Here is an 11,850-nt window from a genome sequence, read left to right on the forward strand (position 1 = left end):
ATTGTTTCGTTCATCAAAACACTCTCCTGGGAGCTAAGCCTACTTTTTGAGTGTTGTGTAATTATGCATTGTTCTTCGATGCATAATTAATGTAATTAAGGATCCATTGATGGACGTTGAAAGCTGCATCTTACGGGCATTCTGATTTTTTTGTTGTTGATAAATGTCGTATTATATCGTATGGTATCGGGCATCGGCAATTAAAAGGATTTCTAACGTGTACTCTGTGTTGGTATTTATTGTTTTTAAATTGTATTAAATACGAAAAATACATAATTTGTTTGTGGATGCACAGATGCGTAGACATTTTTATTTGCATAACTCTCAATTTTTTAATTAATTTTCATTGCATCATTTTTTGCAATACGATCCCATTTTGGCTCCATATTTTATGCATTTTGTACAAAATATCACCGAAACCATGGCATCGCGGCCCCATGATGGATTATAAAAATGCAATCAAAAGTTTGGAAATTTGAATTTCAACGCAATTGCATCATTAATCACTTTGCTGGAAACTGCAAAGGGTGACTCGAGCGGCCGTACTACCTGTATACCAGCATCGTACAGGCAGGTGAACGATCAACTGACCAACAACGGCTTCGCATTATGGAAGGCGCTTAGCTGCCGTGGATTTGATGGTCGACTGAAACGCGAAGGATTATGCCCTGCCGGTGCACATAAGCGTGCATAACTTAAACCGATGCAACGGATGCCGAGTGATTGCCCATGGGAGCCCTTCATTTCCTCGCCTTCGGGCGCTTTACCGGCTCGTTGCTCGTTGGAAACTCGTTGCAAAGTGCATAAAAATGGATGCGCGTTACAAGGCGCAAGGCTGGTGAGGATATATTTGCATATTAAATGAAATAAGCTCTTTCTCTCACTCACTGTGCTTTCCAACGCTCTTTTCGCGCTTAATATCCAACTATGATGAGGACGGCACCGATGACCCGGATGACGGCTGCTCAATCCGGCGGGATTCTGTTTATTTTATCCTGAATGGTTAGCTCCCGATTTAACGTACGCGGGCACGGGATGGCTCGGGCATCAATATGTATGAACAAGGAGTGTACTATGACGCTGTTGTTTGCAGTGGACTGCATGTGGGCATGTTTCAATAGAAAATGTATACACACTTTTTTACGATTAATTCACCACGCATCGTTCAATGATAAGGGTTAAACAAAAACTATACAAATAGGAAAAAAATATATTAAGACAAAAATTCATAAAAATTTAAAAACATGTACTGTCTCTTCCCTTAAAGATTTTTTATCGAAAATTCCTCGTCTTGAGCGCCAGTACACGCAACTCACTCGTCAACTTGCACCCGCATGTAAGATGCTATCCATACATTGAAAGTGGTGAATCTATTGAATTAGTCAAGGCATTTGGATTGTGGGCGAAGCAGCTGGCAGTAGCGGTGATGGAAACTTATTCATGAAAGTACTATCAGCCACCTTCATCATAGTTGCAGGGCTCGAGAAAATGTAATGGCACAAGGAAATGAAAACGATTAGCATATTACGTGTCCCGAAGGACAAGCGCCCTGGATCCACGGATTATCTGGTGTGCAATAAAAAGATTTAGCGTAAAGTTTTTCATTCCCGCGCAAAAGTTCCCCGCGGGCGCACGAAGAAGCACTAGTTTATGAAGTTGGGACGGAGTCCTTGTAAAGTGGTTACACGATTGAGACGCAAAGACCTTACATTCAACCAGTGAGCTGCATAGTGTTGCAAGCTAAAAGAAGAAACAAATAAAAAAGCTGTTTGCGAAGGATATGTACACGGCAAGAGGCAAATGTACTGTGGCTGCGATTCTACAGTTATGAGCGTATTTCCGCGCTGATGGACTTATAGCCAGCGTCAGAGGCTGTGGTTCAAAACATTGTGCCAAAATCTGAAATAAAACCGAGGAAAGAAAGCCGTGTGATGCCGAAGCAGCACGCAAGAATTCCGATAACGGCTGGAGAAATTCGCACGTTTTCCGGCTCCGACAAAAATCGTTTCATTTCAAACATAAGCTACCAGATGGTGCAGCGAAGCCTCTTTTTTTTTGGCAGACTCTTAAGCTCTTTGGCGATTCGCAATGAAAGCGGAATGGTGGGGCTAATGGTCGCCCTTAGGGTGGTGGCGGTGAAGATCGTGTAACGCGAATCAAACTGCACCCAGCTGGTTGCATCCGTCCATCAGGAAGTGTAAAAACTTAATCATTGCCGACGCTTCGCCTTGCCATGTGGAGCAGGAAAATCGACCGTGAAAGCTTCATTCAAAAGGGGAAAAGTTTTATCGAGATAGATGATTAAATTGATATGGATGAACGGGGCGTACAAGTGGTGAGAGTGTGCACCATCTGGAGAAAGTATAAGCACGAAAAGGATTACGGATCTTTGCTACTTATCAGCGAGGTTGCTTTAAGGCAACAGTGTGCAAGGATAATGTTAATGAAAGTTTTTTTTTTGCTACCGTTTCTATTTTCCCGTCTGTTCTGTTTTGTTCTCTCGCCTGTTTTTGACGCATAAATCCTGCCCGATTTCTATTTCGTAAAAATATATTCAACGGAACAGAGATTAATATGAAGTAATCTTTATTTTCTTATTCTATGTTATAAGCTTCAATGAATTTAAGACATTTTTGCTAGATTATTATTGTAACGTATTGTCAAAGTTTTCCGAGCTAGAAATTTGGTCGAGTTAACCTGGGGCATGAAGTTGCTAGTCATTCCTCAATGCTTTATGGGCGGCGATTAGAAGGTAAACATGTAAACAACTGCCCAAAACGCTCTAATGAGTGCACTGGGAACACTCTTAATCCTGGTTTCGTAAATTGAGCTCACGAATGAAATTCGGAACATCGTACGTTGCGAGTGGCTCGCCGTGCAGTCCCGATGGATTATGTTTTACGAGCGTTTGTCGATCGTACTTTTCTCTGGAAAATTCACGTGCGATCGTTTTCGTGAAGCTGGAAATAGATGTGAAAACAAGCTCTTGAGCGTTTCCTCCAGGGTACACTTTTCGGGATATTACAATTTAAGGATAATTTGTCCAGAAGGACTTCGACAAGTGCCTTTGGGCTAGAGAGCAACACGTGAGCCGTGAATTCGATGTGAAAATGCTTGTGTGATAAACTAATCGGAGAAAATACGAATTATATTGTCTAAAATTATCTCCATGTACACTGCATTGCTTTAATTAATAGCAAAGAAAACCTAATAAGAAATATGTATCAAAATGATTAAAATATATGCAACTTTGTTAAAAACCCAAAATATGTATATATCTTCTATTCGATATTTTCAAATGCTTTTAAAAAATTTGAGAACTCGTATTGAAATTTAATGTTTTTTTTTGTGAAATTTGGTTCATGCATTGCAGACAAAGAAACGTAAAAAAGAGAATCAATCCCTTCAAAAAACGATTGCAAATATGATTTCAAAAGTGTTAAATACTTCTCCGAAGACTCGCTACTTCACCAGCTGTGCCGTGATGACCAAGGATGATCATGATTGAGATTTCCATTTCAACAGCAGGAGAAGAAAAATATGTTTCACGAAAATTTATGCGCTCGCCAAAGCCACTCCTCAATATGCTCTTCGGATATGCTGGCATTTTCCCGTTTATGCATGCAGTGCAGCATTTAGCGCGCCCTCCCCGTAGATCGCAGTTTTTCGTCCATACATTTTTGGAATCCATTCGTGGGCGATTCAATCTCGCATTCGTTATGCTCCTCGGGAGCCGAGCATTGTGAGGAAACATTTGGATGCCTTGTCCGAATGCCGGAACACAGATGCATACTTCCGGCTCATCAGCAGTGGCGAACGAATGAAAAATGAATTAAAATGAGTGATGATGTAATGGATGGTGCTTTGGCATCAGTCACCTCAGTCCGGGCCGGAAGTATACAGCTTAAGAGGGGCTCAGGCAAGGCGTAACAATTAAAACTGGTGCAGCGTTCGAGTGCATGGAAAAATGGATTTAAATTCCAACCGCCTGAACCAGTGCCAGGATTTTTCCTCCCTCCGAGAGATAGATGGCTGTCCGTTTTTCATTCACCGCTAGCCTATTGGCCTCGGATTCTCTGGCGCTGCCGGTGACGGTGGGCTCCTGTCGTTTGGGATTGTTTTGGCAAATTAACAAGAAGAAACTTTTAATTGAATTGTCGGTAAGCCTATCGGCAGTGAGAGTGCGCTCCACAGCGTCCAAAGATGAGTGCGAGCGATAGGAAGATGGATGGGGCGGCAACTATTTCGAAATTCTTCATTTTGCCTGTCATTTTAATTGGGATTCTTCGGAACGGTTTCTTTTTTGTCGGTTGAAAATAATGCACGCTGAAAAAAAATGCATCAGCACATAAAGCTTAAATTTGCACGAGTGCTAATTTGTGTTTCATTTTGGTATTGTTTCTTTCAAAGTATCACGGAAAAACGGCTATCCTCAAAATGTTCAAAAGACGAGTTTTTCCACACTTTTATCCTGATGAAAACTTTAAAACATCATAAAACTAAACAATACACCAAAAAGAGTGCAGTAAATGTCGGCTTCAATGATCTTTTCCATAAACATTCACACTGTAGCACGTAACATTTTCAAAAGCCTAAGAAAACAACGGTTAAGGTAGAATGACTCCTCGGAAAAGGGTTAATGCCATTACAATGCAATGTTAATATACATTTGTCGAGATTTAATGGAGCTATTTGTATGTCCGCAAATAAAGTAACACCTCTTTTTGCGTATTTCGAACGTACCCGTGTGTTAGCACAAAAGGGGTCTCAGACAGAACAAACGTTGCCTCATTAATTATTACTACACTTTATTCGAGGTCATGGGAATGCTGAAGGATTAAGTGGGTATAAAGTGTTTCTAAATTTCGTTCCTCCTCGAAATGTTTTTCATGTGGTAGTTTGTTTGGCAGAATGGCAGTAGTTTGGTGTAATTGAAAAAATCTCATTCAACCTTGTAAAAGGTCAGACAGTACAATTATGTAACTTAGTGAAAGATAAATAAACTCAACATATCGAGTTTATATATTTTTCTTTAATTTTTCATATGTTGTTCTATAATTTTACCGCTGAATGAGTTTTATAGGTTGCCACTCTTATTCAACGAAGCATTATAAATTAAGAAACTATTGCTGAGCTCGACCTACGCGATTCCGAACCACACACATTTTAAATCATTCGGTTCTTGAATATGCTTCCCCTTTTTTAGAACAGCAAGTGCCGTTCATATTTTTCTTATTTCATCTCCTACAAGCGGATGTTTTAATTAAAATTTACCAGTATTTAAAAGCAAGTGTCAGCAAAAGTCAGCAGAGCAATAAAGAGAGAAGTGAAGTTAATATGATTTTATATTTTCAAATGAACCAGAGCCTAGGGATACTACAATTAAGGGGATTGGTTCCCCCCCAGCGCTGATTTTCCGCTCAAGTACCGCACATAGCTATAAAATGTACGATATGTGTTGTCAAGATGCGTATTTGTAGGATATCACATTCGAGTTTCGTGAATCAATTACCGGCCATTCATTATCCATCTGATTTTAGCTCGGAATTTAATGATACTGAAAATTTACCACCCGCAACAATAACGATTTTTCTCTTTGTTGTAGGTTTGAAGTAATTTATTTATCGGCGGTATCACGCCAATGGGGTATGGTTAAAAAATGGACGGAAGCAGGTTTTATGGGCTGTTCCGGAACATATTTATTCAAGGAGGTTTGGCAAAAAAAAAGCACAACGGCAACCATGCAAACCATTTCCACGGGCAAAGGGTGTGCTTATTCGATTTTCATAGACCATAGTGGTGAACATAAAAAATGATCCCCATCTAGTAGGTTGAAAGATTGTTTTACAGTGTAACAACGTTCCCATGTTTCGCATCATCGCGTTCAAACAAGACTCCATTTTGCTTTTACATCCGCTCATGGGCTACTGCGTCCAGTTGAAGGGATTTTATCCTTTCAGTTTTCTTACTCGCCGCATCATCCAAGAAGCATGGGAATCAGGAAAAGTGGATGAAAAGGTTGATAATTTGCTTTTATTGCTTCCCTCGGTACCGAATTTCTTCTTCTTTGGTAAGGGTTTTTTTTTCACGATAACAACACTTTATTGGGTGTCATAATTCAACCGGATCCGGATCTGTATAAAATTATATCACGAGCCACCCGCTAACCGTGAACGGGCAAGCAGGCTACGCCTCGACGAAAGGGTTTCAGGTTGCACGTGTCGGTTTCGGTTGTGAGGCTAGCAACCATATGTATCCTGGCAAGGAAACGGCTTGTGGTGGTGGAATGTTGCTCCTTACGGTCAAGGAAGGTTTCAGCAAGCCTTTTGACCTCATTTTTAAAAGCAGATATCAATTTACCCCAAATCGGTTGGTTTGGTGGCCAGCATAGCGGGAAATGAATATGAAGGATTTTGATGCATTGGAGCTTCAAAATTAGCTTTTCATCCTTCAATCGGTTTAATTTATAGCTCTCTACCGAGTTAATTCAATCCGTGTTTTTGAAACGTGATACAGAGGTATTCTTCAGCAAAGGAAACGACGAGTAACGCTCAACATTCTTGCGCCCTTGCCCATTCGAAGTACTCTTTAGCCTAGTTTGGTTGAAGTAGTCGCCAGTTGGTGGTCAGCTGATTTAAATTTCAATCTTCCTCGATGCTATTTCCAAGAGATTTTCAAGCATCCTAGAGGAATATCGTATTGCTCACGATTGCTTGTTGCATTCGTTGGGTTAGCATTCGTGGTAAAGGAATGGTGAACGATTATTTGTAAATCAATGCCGGCTCTGTCATGTTGGTCTAGTGTCGGAACAGCCGTCGGTTTGTACGAGCCTTGCCCATTCCGGTACACAACCCGATAGCTAAATGTAATTAATGGAACATTTTCCAAGCCACGTCAAATGATGGTCTGACTGCACAGTCCTAATTGACACTACATATCGCATCAGCGCATTCGAAGCGCTCGTCATTCGATGGGCCGTTTGACTGTTGAGCGAGGAAATCACTGAAGGAGCTTCACAACTTAAATCAATTTCATCGAAAACCCATTGATCAGTGCTAACGGCATAGAGCCATCGGATCGGCACCATTAGCAGCTGCAGTAACATGGGAGTGCAGAGAAATTTACTAGCTCGTACTAGCAGACGCCACCTGGACGTCTTCGAGGAAAAGACGGACGGCTTTGCTGAGGTGCGGTGTCAAAGGAACCAGAAAGGATGGAAGATTGCTTCGAGTATCACCGAAGGACCATCAGCAGTATGAAGATGCCAGTTGCTTCTCGAGAACTGCTTTCCGAACGAATGGAACGTTGACAGTTGGAGTTTGGACTCTTGCTTTTTCTACTAAGTAATTGAACCGCACGACTATCTGCTGAAACTAGGTTATCATGAAATATTTTTCGTGTATTATACCAACGAAAATTAAAAGAAAAATTTAAAATACTTTGCGCGTACTGTTGTTTTCAATGCGTTGGATGCGAGAACCAAACGAATGTTCAATAAATCACAGTTATTTTGAATATCGCGCAACCTGTCCCGCTAAAATAGAAAATCTAGCCGCAGTTATAAGAGACAATGCCAGGCCGCCATATTTGCCGTGTGATAGGTTGTTTTTTGAGTAGCGGCTCAGGATGAAATGTAATATCGAATAAACATCAGAACTCATGATTTTTCACTTTCGCACATTGCTAACGACCGTCGCTCAGGACCAGCACAGGATTATGCGTATTTTTCCATTATTTTTCGCCCCATTTCTCATCGGCAGCAGCGGCCCCGGTCCCCGTAACGGCAGGACGCCTCAATGTCGTCAGCGTAATCATCACGCCTTCGCCCACGCCCCATGCTGGCCGCATGCGTCGGGGGTTTGAATAGAGCGGGAATGAGGTATCGAACTTTTCGTGGAATGCAGAGAAAGTCCCGCTCTATATGTGGCGTATCTAGATTGGATTGAACCGGAGTCAGTAGCCTGTTGGGAAGGACCCGTAGCGTTCCGGCTACGGTGAAACCGACATCCGGCGTAGTAAACAGCGGGTTCACCATTTATGAGCATGTTTGATTTATATTGCAAAAGCATGTTAGGAGCAAAAATACAAAACACACACTCATGTGCTAATGCGCGCCCAATGCAAACGCCCGCATCGTCCTGACGTGCTGATGGTCGGCACGCAATCATATGGCACCTCGGCATCGACTGTGCCACGGGTGGATGTGGCTTCGTCCTGGACGAGACTTCACAGCAGAAGAACTGATAAGGTGCAGGAATTATTGCCCACGCTTTTAAAATGTCGGTGAAGCCTTTTTTTAACCGCATACCAATGCATCAAAAATACATTTTTCGCATCATTTACGGATTGTTCACCGATCTATAGTATGCTATAGGTAAAGGGTATGAACACACTTTCTATGTTTGATGACAATATTATTATTCACTATCAGGCCGCTTCGTGTGGAGATGTTCTTATGTTGACGCTGTTCAACACACGAGCCACGTGCTTTAGAATAAATTTATAATTTAAGCACACATATTGTAACGAAATTGAAGGTTTTTTCTCGTTGTTCAAAAATACTGTAAATAAATGTTCCCTATTTGGAACGTATTTTCCATTTCTTAGCAACTTATCAACTCTCCTTCGCTTACTTCAACTCTTCGGCGGCAAAGGCGAAGCGTGCTGGTATCGCTGTGCTATGAACTGGGTCATTTCGGTGCCTTAAATGCCAGCCGAAGAATAAATACGGTGCCTTTTAGTTATAGAGTGGCGTAAAATTCGATTCCACCGGGGCTTTGCGCACTTTGGTTGCGAGCGAAAGCATTTCGCGGCCATGAGGGTTGAGCTCGGGCAAGACTGATCGCCGCAACAGCCATCCTGTCACGTTGAAAATGAAAATATCGTTTGGCAACAGCGAAAGAAAAAAAAACTGGAAAGAAAGAAACTTGCACCCCTCCTGTGAAAAGGTGGCGCAACACACACACACACTCCGGGGACGCCTGAATTGACATTTGGCTAGTTCGAATTCTTCAACCGGGACGATGGCGATATACTGCGAAAAGAAATGGAGAACATCGAGCAGGCACGAGAGCCATTAGCAGCCTGGGAGTTACGGTGAAAAAGGTCGATGCAGTAGTTTTTTTTTCACTTTCTAATTCCGGGCCCATGCGAGGGTGGATATACCGAATTTGATTACAATCGTAATGGATCCGCTCTGCGTGCGTTTTGAATCGACATGGATCGTTTTCGTATCGCAATGGTGGTCGACACTGCACCGCTTCCCGAGAATAACACAATGGAGGGGTTTTTGAGGCCTGAATAAGGTTGCACCTGTGTTTGACCTAAATATGTTGCCTTTCTCTTGAGTGACAGCAACGCCATTGCGTGGATGCGAAATTTTGCACATTTTTACGCATAGTTAGTCCTAGCTTTTAGACAGCTGCGTAGATGATGCAACGGACTTTAATTTTTGGCGGATGGTTAATGCTTTGATATAAAGCTGGCTTTGGATATGTGTCGGTCACCTTTTACTTATACGATTTTGCTCCTATTTAGTAATTCCTTATAAGTCCAGGCATGGATGTGTCGCAAAAGTTTTCGTGGTATTCTACCAGAACTGTTTGCTTATGCTAACAAGTTTGCATTTCTGGTCACTTCAAAACCATAAGGATCCTTAACGAAGTTTGCTCGCCAGGTGTTTTGCGCGCTCAAATCGTTAGCTTGGCTTTTTTTTTTCGGTGGCCCCCTTCAAAGGGCTCCATCCCCGGGAACGATGGTGTCGACAATTAGTGAAACATAGCTGATCCTTTGGGATAAAAGTTTTCCATCCCTTCGCCTCGTCAGCTTAATCAATGCTACTTTTTTATGTATCACCTAAAAAGGCACGCGTTAAGCGAAACAACCGCTTGCGGAAAAGGGTGGAGCGAAAGGTGGAGCGAAATAAATAATCAACCGAACAAATAAATAAACCAGACTAGAGGGCTAGCTTATTTTCTCATCAAGGGATGTTTGGCAAAAAGGATCCCCGTACCTTTTCGCTTCCGTAAACATTACCGCTTCCGCAATGCACTTATCTGTTTCCCTGGGCCTGGCGTTGGTCGACTTCCGGCGCTTGAGTTTGTTCCGGCGAATTGCTGTACAAACTTCCGACGCCATCCGATTCTACGGTATTTATTAATCTTTTATCAGGCCCCAAAGCGGTTGACCCCAAAAAACCCGGCACACTTACTCTCGCCCACGCGTTGCTTATGGTATTCTTTGCATCATACTTCAGTCATCCCGCTGTTGGATGATCTAGGCGGAAGAAACCGTCCGGTGCTGCTGGGGCATGATCAAATGTCAAATGTGTACGAACACATCGTCATCATCATCATCATCATCATCATTAGGGGTATAAATTGCTTGCTAATCTGTCATGCGGCTTTCGTTAGTTTCTCAGATTATGGTCAATGATGTAAAAGTTTCCGTTTCGTAAAACGATGCGACAGTTCAACCTAAGCGAAAAGTAGACAGATTTAGGGAATGCCAATCATTCAGTAGCATTTTAATTCAACATTTGAACGTAACATTTGGAACCATTACATCGTACCTGTTTAGGGGAAAATTTCAAACCAAACAGCTACTCGAATCAATATACATCTTTAAGGCAGATATTTATATACTATACAAATTTGATTTATAAACATCGCTCGATGTGATCTGTTGATAAATATCTCCTACTGCAGGACTTATTTTGAAATTACCGACCCAGCCCGATGCCATAAATTAACTTTGCTTTTTATACCCTCTCGATGGATAATCATCAAAACCTTCGTCGGAGAGAAAAAGGATACGTTTGATGTACCGAAAAATAAACGTAAAAGGAAAAGCACTCAAAATAAAAACCCACCCGTCCACCGACGTCGCGCCAACGGGCATCGGAAAAGTTTGTCACTGAGCAAACAATGGCGTCCGGTGTCGTGTCTGATCCCCCTGAGCAAAGAAAAACCGGTCATTCGACAATTCTTTATCATTTTTTTTCGCTTAGAAAAGTTTGCCCTTTCCCTGCCCTTGTCTTTTATGGCACCGTAATTTGCGCCGATGTCACCTCCGAAAGCCTTAGCCACCTATCTGATGGGGTGTCATTTTAATCAACATATTATAGCGATCACCACATCTATCAGTCCATCGTGTTTGAAGTTTTCGTGGCAGTGGGCAGACCGGCTGTCTATCATGAGTCGGCTCGATTAGGCCCGAAAAGGTGCGGAATCCGTTTCTTTGTCCAACTTTGCGGGCAGCCAAGGGCAAGAATAAACATCTGTTCGTGATGGGTGGCTGATGCCGAGGGCAGGGAGAAACTTTGTCACAATTCTACCGCAACTTGTGTTTTAATATTTCACTGCTCACCGAGGGTAGCTCGGAATGGTTGGAGTGAATCGTGTCAAAAAATGACGTCTAATTTGACGTTGAAGCTCTTAAAGCTGCTAATTATTGTAAAGCTGTAGCCATTGTAGTATGACTGGTTTCTAAAGTAGGCCGTGTTTTTTCTTCCTTTGAAGCCAATATCGTTATGCTTATATGCGTATTTGTTTGTCGCCAAAAGTCCCCAATCAAGAGAGGGTCCTATTATTCCTTGCGAACACATCCCAAACAGTCACAGATGTGCTTTAGCTATCCACATGAAGCGCGATATTGTGGCATTGATGTTTATTTTTCGCTTATGGCAGCACAAAAAAAGGGGCCCATAAAACAGAGATGCGATTGCGGAACATCGCACTTGAGAGCCATTCGATTGCCGTACCCGTGCACAACGATGCGTACACGGTCGGTGTAATTATTTTAATGAATTAATTTGCTCAAAAGACTAACTTTTATTGCACCGTTAAAACC

The sequence above is a fragment of the Anopheles nili genome, chromosome 3 (assembly GCF_943737925.1).
Source record: "Anopheles nili chromosome 3, idAnoNiliSN_F5_01, whole genome shotgun sequence".
NCBI lineage: Eukaryota > Metazoa > Arthropoda > Insecta > Diptera > Culicidae > Anopheles > Anopheles nili.